Genomic DNA, 11,221 nt, shown 5'->3' on the forward strand with positions numbered 1-11,221 from the left:
CCTAACGCTTGACATCTGCTGTACTCATATCGGGTGATTTTTTAAGAGCTTGATAACTTTTTAAAAAAAAAAACGCATAAAATTTGCAAAATCTCATCGGTTATTTATTTGAAACGTTAGATTGGTTCATGACATTTACTTTTTGAAGATAATTTCATTTAAATGTTGACCGCGGCTGCGTCTTAGGTGGTCCATTCGGAAAGTCCAATTTTGGGCAACTTTTTCGAGCATTTCGGCCGGAATAGCCCGAATTTCTTCGGAAATGTTGTCTTCCAAAGCTGGAATAGTTGCTGGCTTATTTCTGTAGACTTTAGACTTGACGTAGCCCCACAAAAAATAGTCTAAAGGCGTTAAATCGCATGATCTTGGTGGCCAACTGCCCATGCATCCCGAAAAATGCACTGTTTGGTGTGGTTTGTACGCTGGTGGAATCATTGGACCGTATTTTTTCAAAGATGCTGTTGGACGCAACGTTACGGTGAATGGCGATCGCTATCGTTCGATGCTAAGAAACTTTTGTTGCCAAAAATGGAAGAACTGAACTTGGTTGACATGTGGTTTCAACAAGATGGCGCTACATGCCACACAGCTCGCGATTCTATGGCCATTTTGAGGGAAAACTTCGGAGAACAATTCATCTCAAGAAATGGACCCGTAAGTTGGCCACCAAGATCATGCGATTTAACGCCTTTAGACTATTTTTTGTGGGGCTACGTCAAGTCTAAAGTCTACAGAAATAAGCCAGCAACTATTCCAGCTTTGGAAGACAACATTTCCGAAGAAATTCGGGCTATTCCGGCCGAAATGCTCGAAAAAGTTGCCCAAAATTGGACTTTCGAATGGACCACCTAAGACGCAGCCGCGGTCAACATTTAAATGAAATTATCTTCAAAAAAGTGCAAATGTCATGAACCAATCTAACGTTTCAAATAAAGAACCGATGAGATTTTGCAAATTTTATGCGTTTTTTTTTTTAAAAAAGTTATCAAGCTCTTAAAAAATCACCCGATATAAACGAACGGGAAAAACGAAATATTAGTTCTGTTCTGTTTTCTAAAATTCGATGGTAACTACATAAGGGAAAAAAATCTCAACTGAATTATCATATAAGTCCCGAATAGTGACTGGGAGAAAAAATAGAATAAACAAGTATCCATAAAGGAAGCAAAATCTACCGGTTATAAAAAAAAATTCAATTCGAGTGTCGTTTTGTGCAATTGCAATCGCAAGTGATAAGATACTTGGGTTAAAAAGAAAACTTTTAATAAAAATTAAATCTTCTATAGGAGTGTACAGCTGTTGGCGTATGCCGATGATATTGATAACATTGACCTCAAAACCCTCGCCGTTATCTTGGAACCAGCATTAACAGCAACAATGTCAGCCTCGAAATCCAACTAAGAATAACTCGTGCCAACAGGTGCTACTGTGGATTGCTGAGGCAATCTCAACGAATTAAAACCAAACTCTATAAGACACTAATTATTCCCGTCCTGCTATATGGTGCAGAGGCATGGACGATGACAGCTTCTGATGAGTCAACGTTATGACTTTTCGAGAGAAAGGTTCTGCGAAAGATTTATGGTCTTTTGCGCGTTGGCCACGGGGAATATAGCATTCGATTAAACGATGAGTTGTATGAGATATACGATGACGCGAATTAAGAGACAGGAGCTACGCTGGCTAGGTCACGTCGTACATATGGACGAAAACACTTCAGCTCTGAAAGTATTCGACGCAATGCCCGCCGGGGGAAGCAGAGGAAGAGGCAGACCTCCACTCCGTAGGAAGGACCAGGTGGAGAAGGACCTGGCTTCGCTTGGAATTTCCAATTGGCGACACGTTGCGAAAAGAAGAAACGACTGGCGCGCTGTTGATAAGTCGGCTATAATCGTGTAACCGGTGTCTACGGCAGTAGAGAAGAAGAGAAGATACACCGTTTGTCACTTATAGTGCACAATAAACTTGCTAAATAAAGTATAAATAATTTGCGGAAATTTATACAAATAAGAACATAATTATACAAAAACAAGTAAGGAAGGGCTAAGTTCTGGTGTCACCGAACATTTTATACTCTCGCATGGTAAAGTGATAATCGAGATTTCATTATACGTCATTTACATATTTCTCAAATACTGTATTTGTGTAAAGTTTTATTCCGCTATCATCATTGGTTCCTAATGTACATATATATTATACAGAGAAGGCATCAGATGGAATTCAAAATAGCTTTATATTGGAAGAAGGCGTGGTTGTGAACCGATTTCACCCATATTTCGTACATGTCATCAGGGTGTTAAGAAAATATTATATACCGAATTTCATTGAAATCGGTCTAGTAGCTCCTGAGATATGGTTCTTGGTCCATAAGTGGGCGGCGCCACGCCCATTTTCAATTTTTAAAAAAAGCCGCACTTTTAGTGATTTTCAACATAACCTTTGTATGGGAGGTGGACGTGGTTATTATCCGATTTCTTCCATTTTTGAACTGTATATGGAAATACCTGAAGAAAACGACTCTGAAGACTTTGGTTGACATAGCTATAGTAGTTTTCGAGATATGTACAAAAAACTTAGTAGGGGCGGGGCCACGCCCACTTTTCCAAAACAATTGCGTCCAAATATGAGCCTCCCTAATGCGATCCTTTGTGCCAAATTTCACTTTAATATCTTTATTTATGGCTTAGTTATGAAACTTTATAGGTTTTCGGTTTCCGCCATTTTCTGGGCGTGGCAGTGGGCCGATTTTGCCCATCTTCGAACTTTACCTTCTTATGGAACCAAGGAATACGTGTACCAAGTTTCATCATGATATCTCAATTTTTACTCAAGTTACAGCTTGCACGGACGGACGACAGACGGACGGACAGACAGACATCCGGATTTCAACTCTCCTCGTCGCCCTGATCACTTTGGTATATATAACCCTATATCTGACTCTTTTAGTTTTAGGACTTACAAACAACCGTTATGTGAACAAAACTATAATACTCTCGTTAGCAACATTGTTGCGAGAGTATAAAAAAGTGAGCTGTCAGTTGACAGCTGGCAGATGTGAAACATCGAAGTTATTTTATGCAAGTAATAGGTTAAAAAGTACAGATTATGACAGGAACCAAATATGGTACACATGAAAGAATATAATATTATGAATTTTTTACAGAAAATGGTGACAGATAGTTTATTCAATAAACAATCATTTTCTTTGTATTCAAAATTTTATACAAATATATTTCTAAAATCACGTCAACTCAATTATTTTCGTCAGTGACTTCCGTAACAGTTACATTCGAAGTTGCCTCTGACGGTATTACTGTGACAATTGGTCGATGATAACTGAAGTACAAAAGTATTAGGCATAACATTATCAAGATATGTAATGAATACAGCATCTATTGTTGTTCCATATCTTGTAGCACATTCTCTCGGATTGTTGTTTATTTCCAATTGAAATTCTTCTTGGAGGAACGATATTAATGGCATTGATTCATTTTTTTTCAAAATTAACATTGAAATCCCCAGCCAAAATAAATGGTAGTTTATCTTTATCTGTTTTAAAAATTGTTTAAATGCGACTGTACGGAAATAACCACTCATGTAAAAAAGAAATAATATCATTAATTTTTTCATTAGGTGAAATGTACACAACAATCATAATTAATTCACTTCCATCTTCTAATTTAACATGTGAAGCACACATATCGCCAATGGGTGTTTGAGAGACATGATTTTTTGTAGCATTTTGGACTGATAGATCCATGTTAAATGTAGTAATATGTGAAGTATTGTTGCTTTTATAAATGGCAACTCCAGCGGCTCTAACACACATAGAGACTGCAAACGACATCTGTCAAATATTAAAATACACAAGTTCTTAGGGACACAGTTATTGAGGCAGCTGCACAACTACATAACTGTGTCCATAAGAACGTGTGTATTTTAATATTTGACAGATGTCGCTTACTCTATGTGTTCAGCACTTCAACATGGCAGCCAAATAGTCGAGGCCCAAATTTGTAGTAAAACACACAACAACAACATTTTCATTCATGAACGTACAAGCGTCTTTTCGCGACGGTGGCAAAAGTTAGAAATCATAAACTGAACAACTTTCTGATGTTTCTTCACAGAAAGAAGTGGGAAAAGTGGCAACATAGCTGCTGTCGATTTATAATATTTGTCAATTCTAAAATATTTTTCCGTGGCGGGCAAAAATCTGCGTTGATATGTATGCACGCTCATACATAAATGTGCATACATATTTACACTAGTTTGTTGGTAAATTTGAGGCAGCTGCACAACTACATAACAGTTATGCCCATAAGAACGTGTTTTTTTTTTGTTTTTGTTTTTTTTTGAAGTAGGAGGAAGCATCGAAAGCCCAAGTGCGGGACTTTAACCAGCTAAACCTAACCTACTCCCAACTCAAGACTCTCCCACGGGACCACCAGATAAGGTATTACTTCATGGGAGTGACAAGACATTTCACGTCTCCTCTATAGCACGGACGGACTGGCGCCTGTTCCGCTGTACCACTTCTCACAGGACTGACACATAAGTGCAGTCAAACTTTCCACGATTAAACTACCACCTAGTGCTGTTTCTAACTTTTCCCTTATTTTTTGAAACCGAGGACAATAGAAAAACACGTGTTCAGAGTCTTCCATTGACTCCGTATACATCGAACAATACGGACTGATGTCATTTTGAAATTTATATAGGTAGCCTCTAAAGCACCCATGCCCACTTAATATTTGGGTGAGGTGGAAATCCAGGTCCCAATGTTGTCTACTTATCCACGTGGTGATGTCAGGTATGAGTCTGTGGGTTCACCGTCCTTTAGTTGAGGTTTGCCACCGTTGCTGCCATAGAGTTATGCTCTTATTTCTCTCTTCTCTCTTTTGGGTTTCTGTAATTGGCGCTGATAGTTCATATAGTCTCGCTAACTCGTCTCCCTGGATGTCTATAGGCGGCATACTAGCTAGTACTTCAGCAGCTTTGGAAATAGTTCGCAAAGCACTTGTTACTCTTATTGCTGTGAGTCTATGCACCGCAATTATTGGCCTGGCATACGCTTTTGTGTTTGGTGCCTGTATCCATACTGGAGCTGCATACAGTATAACTGAGCTCATTGCTTTTGCGATTAGAAGTCGGCGGCTGGAGCGCACACAGTCTCTATTTGCCATCATTCTTGATAGAGCATTATAAATCTTATTTGCTTTATTTGCTGTGTTTGCCAAGTGCTGCTTGAATTTCAGTTTGGTGTTACCCCTAAATACTTCAACTGTGGTTGTGAAGTAATCACGCACTCGCCTATAGTGAGAGTTACTTTTTCCTCAATTTTCCTGGTGCTTACGAGCAATACCTCCGTTTTGTGCTCAGCCAGTTCCAAACTCATGGACGAAAACCATTGGCGCAGACCATTTCTGCATTCGTTACATTTATTTTGCAGGTCATCAAGTTGTTTAGCTACTGCTACCACTATAAGGTCGTCCGCGTATGCGATTAGCTTAACGTTTTTTGGTTGTGGGATTTTTAGCACCCCATAAGAACGTGTGTATTTTAATATTTGACAGATGTCGCTTGCAGTCTGTCGCGCTCTATGTGTTCAGCACTTCAAGCATTGAGTGTACATATTTAAATACATACTTATGTTGCGTGTTGACAAATTTACAAACATTATGCGTATGGCAGAAATAAGAAATAATTCCAGTGCGAGAGCGCCTCAAAATTAGCAAAATTAGAAAAAAGCTATTTTTTGGGCATTTTAAATAAAACACCCAATTCGGATATTCCACACCACCTATAAGGTGGTCGCCATTTTGGCGCGTTACCGAAATTATTTTTGGGTGCTCGGTTCCCCAGTAGGCCTATATTATAGAGGTGGAGAAACATCGATGCGAACATCGATGACATCGATGTTTTCGAAACATCGGCAACATCGGCAACATCGATGCTTAGCGGGGCAAAATCGATGTTTTTCCATCTCTAAGGCACATAGAGGAAGACAGTCGAATTGTAAGTACGTATATCATTTAATCTCATTATAAATTATTAACAGAATATTGTTATTTTAGTTATACTTGTTGGTGGTGTTGTCGTGAGTGTGGTGGTACTTAAACATGGACAGGTTTATGAAAAGTAAGTACTAAATATCCGAATTTATCTTCAGAAAAGCATTGTATGTAGATGAATTTCTGCAGAAAAGTACATACACATTCGCATGCATTTTTGCTTTTCCGTTGAATAGGCATTAATACAGTTTATTTCTTATAGGAACAGCAAGCGAACAGCCAAATCCTGATGAGGATCAAAAGAAGAGGAGGCGTGATTTTTCTATAGCTTGGGATCATTTTAAAAGAAACAGCGAAAAATGCATATGGATAAATGGATATGCAATTACTGTGGTAAGCCAATAAAGACGTGTGGAAACACAACAAATCTAATGGACCACTTTAAGCACGTTCATGCTGATCGGCTTAAAGTTGGGGAAACTGCACAGAAACCAAATGTGTTAGAAAAGTTTGTTGGAAAATTGGTTTCCTTTTATGAGAATGACTCGAAACGAAAACTTCTCCTAGACAGTAAGGTAATGAACGTGATTGCTGTCGATGTTCAACCTTTTTTTTGTGTTGAGGACGACGGATTTAAGGAGCTCATGAAAGAAATGGACCCCCGCTACAGGTTACCTAGTAGGTCACACCTACGTCGCGCAGGTGCTTCCATCTCAATATGAGTCTCTTACGAATAAACTCCAGTCCGTACTTAACGATATCGATTTTGTGGTCATAACGACTGACTTGTGGAAATCCAAAGCAAACGAAGGTTACATTACAGTTACGTGCCATTTTGTTTCAAATAGTTTTACGTTGGAGTCGGCAATTTTAGCAACAAGGCAACTTCTTGACACTACCAATCACAATGCTATTAATATTTCTGAAACACTAAAGGGCGTGCTTGATGATTAGGGTGTCACGAAAAAGGTTGCGACGATGCTAAAAGCATGTGAGTTCACACAATCAACCTTATTGTGCAAGATGCTCTAAAATTTCCCGATTTCGACGTAATTCTTACAAAATGTAAGTCGGTAGTTGGCTTTTTTAATAGAAGCCAGATCGCATATTCAAAATTTAAGGAAGCTCAGGGGGACAATCCGCATTCTCTTCTGCAAGAAATGCCAACTCGCTGGAACAGCGCATACGAAATGATTAAGCGCATACTGAAGACAACCGAATTTATTACATTAGCTTTGGTATCTTCTCGTGGCGCTCCATTGCCGTTTTCAGTAGCAGAAGTGGATATTTTAAATGATATATCCGAGTTGCTATCCCCCTTCGAAGAGGTGACGCTTTCTGTGTCTACAAACACAAAAGTACCAGCGTCCATAATTATCCCTGTCATATGCGAACTAAATCATAAAATAAACCATGTTAAAGTCAACACAGAAAAAGGCAAAAACATATTGACGACCATAAAGTTTAGTCTTACCAAGAGGCTCGCAAGCTATGAACCACACACAATACCACGAATTGCTACCATACTAGATCCCCGCTTTAAGAAACACGGATTTTGTAATCCCTTTAATGCGGAAGAAGGTGCCAAAGCTGTGCAGCATGAACTGTTTACAAAACTACCCGCAAGCCCACTACATCCGCCAACATCACCAACACAGGAACCAAGCCGATTTTTCTACAAGTCAAAAGCCCAAACAAGGTGCACTCTTCCTGGGCAGATGCCATTATACTGATGAGACAGCATTTTGGAAAGGAGAACCAGCCGGAAAAATGTGACCCTCTTGCGTACTGGCAGGTAAGAAATTATGCAATAACATATTTTTTCCAATTTATTGTATTAATTATATTTTAGATTACTACAGATGGCGACGCGTTTAAAACGTTAGCTAAAAAATACTTCTTCGTGCGCATCTGAAAGAGTTTTCAGTTAAGCTGGACAACTTATAAGTGAGCGTCGCACGCGGCTATCATCGACCGTTGTCGATAAGCTCCTCTTCTTAAACAAAAACAAACATGTAAATAATATGTAAATATATGTATATAGTAGAGTTCGGGATAGTAAGCAAGGATAGTAAAGTAGGGATAGTAAGTAAGGATAGTAAAATAAGCAATAGTATAGTAGGGATAGCACAATATAATAAAGAACTATTATTTTCTTTGGACCATGTATATATTGAAACATTGATATTCAATTTGTTTTTGTTTTCAGTTTTTATTTACAAACTAAGGATAGGACAATATACCAAAGAAGTGGAACATGAATATCATAAACAATTTTATTGTAATTTGTTTTTCGTTTTCTTTTTTATTTAATAAGTGATTAATAAAATGGATATTTTTTGTTGAAAATTTGACTTTTAATTTTTAAACATCACAAATTAAAATAAAGTTCAAATAAACTAAAATAACTGCTATTTTTTTATTTAAAATGTCGATGTTTCATCGATGTTTTCGCCAAAAACATCGAAAACATCGATGCCCGTGAACATCGATGTTTCTCCACCTCTACTATATCACCAATTAAAAATTTATTTACATAAAAAAATGAAAAAAAGACAAAACGATAACAATTCATATATAACAGTATAAAAAAAGTAACAAAAACAATATCACATATCACAGTATAATAGTATAATACATAAAAATATAAAAATAAATGTATATACATATATGCCAATATTTAAGCCCCAAATTCTAATTTGTAATTAAAAACTTTCTAATCTTTATTGTTCTAACTTTAGAGCCTCCTAATGCGAATCTGGCTAAAAAATCTTATTTTGGTATAAAATATTTAGCTCTTTGCACCCACTAAAAAAGGAAGATAAACTACAAATGTGAAACACACAAAATTTTATTCTTAAAATTGGGTAGGGATAAATCTTTATTTAAAAATTTTGTCACAAAATAAATTGTAATTCTAATAAATAGAGCAATAACTACCTTTGGGTCACAGTCTTCACAACACAAGAATGGCCTAATATCTTTTAATTTAGTAAAAAGAATTTCTCCTAATCATATTTTATGACAATTTCTGTCAAATTCGTCAACAAATTTTATTTCTAAATTATTAATAAATGCAACAAATTCTTGAGGCGGCTTCACTAAGTTGCATTTATCGATCTGGTTTTGGTGTATGAAGATGAATTCATCAGAAGGAATTTCATCTCCTAAATAAGGTAATGGCAGGAGGCATGTGTGCATTTTAAAAATGTTCAAATAAAGGTAGCCGCAAAAATAGTTAAAAGCATTTTCCTTTAAAAAGGTAATTTCTAAACTTCTATCTTAAGTAATGCACCTAACAATGGAGTGTTCGGGCCGTGGTAAGCCCTGGAAATCCTGCCAAGAAAGGTCACTTAAAACGGAATCATTGCACACATTAAGAAGAACATTATAGCTATGTTCTGAAATAACTGTGGCTTCGGGTTCCAAAGGCAGCTCACAGTTACATTTTCTTACGATATTTACGTAACGTAAACCCCACGACTTCCTAAATTAACTAGAGAACATGAAAGGTGTAACTCTAGTACCTCCCCTACTTCTAATCTGACCAAAAAAAATGTCTTAAGCTGTCCTGACATAGTCGTCTTTTCTTTAGGTAAGGAAATCCTGAGTGTGACAGCAATCGCCACAATCGTCTTAAACTATTAATATTAATTAACCACCGCTTAATAAAATTGAAATTATTTGTTGTGTTGTTTCCTAACTTATCTACGACCCGAATTGTTTTTAAACCTTTTTCTGCCTCGTCTGAAAACTGGTTTTGCTCTGGGGAACTTATAAAAACGTTTTTAGTGGGTACAATGGCCTCAGTGAAACTACTATTAAAGATATCGAATAATTTATTGAAAAAAGAAACGAAATCCGCGGTATTAATAAAGCTCATACTATTTGAGCTTAAGGCTCCCGAGCTGTAAAGAGAAAGCATACCTGAAGCGACCGTATTATTTAACACTTGAGACGCGAATTTAACTTTCATTTTTTGAAAGGTATTGGGGTAAATATGAGCATCGGTTAATTTATGCCCACACCGATAACTCGACTTAGAGTCCTGTTTATAAAAATGGACTATATCTGACCAACATACGCGACTATTTTTAAAATCAACTTTATCTATATACATATATAAAATTAAGTGGCAAAACTTCCTGTTCGCACACTCCTCCTAGACGGCTTGCCCGATTTCAACGAAATTTTCAGGGGTGATTGGGGTCTGTTTGGAGGGTACACATAAGAAATTTAATGTGTGTATCATTGCACGTTTTGCAAAAAAAAAAAAAAATGATACATCCCGCCTATACAAATTCTCATGAAATAATGGTTTGCCGCAAGATTGGCAGTCCTGTCAAATGCCTTTTACTAATAAACAGAAGCAACTGGCGGATGTTTACAATTAATAAAAAAAAAACATTGAAATCGCATGTTGATCATTTTTGCCTGTCATTTGTTCTTTCTATGGATGACTGTCAAGCTAACAAGACATACAGAACGTAAGTGTTCAGAATGCACTAAGTGTATCAAAAAAAATGTTTCAACATTGTGTGTATTTTTCTCAGATTTCAACGTGATTAACATTCGGCGACGACACAAAGCAAGCGAGTATTGTTGTTGTTTCATATGTGATGCCATGCGGTTCAATTGCCGCTTGAAAATGCGCGGTGTGTGTAAAAAAAATTGTTTCAACATTGTGTGTTTTTTCCAGATTTAATTCCATCGATTTGCTACATTTATTCGAACCGATTTTGTGTTTTTCTGCTGACCGTGCAACACACACAAAGCAAGTCAGTATTGTTATTGTTTCGTAAGTGCTTCCATGCGGTTCGCAAATACACTGTTGGTGGGTCTTATTGCATATGCGTGTCTGGGTAAAATACATAGTTTAAGATGTAGTTTTAGGTTAATTTTTCCATTTTTATTTATGTACTTCAAATATGCATACTCTAGCACGACCACTGGGGACAAGACTAACTACCTTTTTCGAGTTGTGTGAAAACGATGAATTTGCAAGAACATTGCTATATTCCGAAATACCACAATATTTCACTTGGAATCCATCATCGAAAACATTTCAACGACGAAAGCAAGGGGAGCGTGTTGACGATTATCCAAATGTCCGTAAAACCGATGCCATAAGACGCATTTACACCATCCATCCGAACAACGCCGAATGTTTTTATTTGCGTCTGCTATTAGTCAACGTGCGCGGACCA

At 37.2% G+C, this 11,221-nt stretch overlaps 1 long non-coding RNA gene across 2 annotated transcripts; it reads left to right on the forward strand.

The window, feature by feature from the left end:
• Window positions 1-6,002: 6,002 nt before the first annotated feature.
• LOC120782114 lies at window positions 6,003-8,335 on the forward strand. Of its 2 annotated transcripts, none has more exons than XR_005706225.1 (5): window positions 6,003-6,018; window positions 6,078-6,141; window positions 6,277-7,809; window positions 7,867-8,029; window positions 8,224-8,335. It is a non-coding gene; the product is annotated as an uncharacterized LOC120782114 (long non-coding RNA). The 2 variants fall into 2 exon arrangements; XR_005706226.1 differs by having other exon boundaries at window positions 6,011-6,022.
• Window positions 8,336-11,221: the final 2,886 nt, after the last annotated feature.

This window comes from Bactrocera tryoni, unplaced genomic scaffold (assembly GCF_016617805.1).
Source record: "Bactrocera tryoni isolate S06 unplaced genomic scaffold, CSIRO_BtryS06_freeze2 scaffold_944, whole genome shotgun sequence".
NCBI classification, from domain to species: Eukaryota; Metazoa; Arthropoda; class Insecta; order Diptera; family Tephritidae; genus Bactrocera; species Bactrocera tryoni.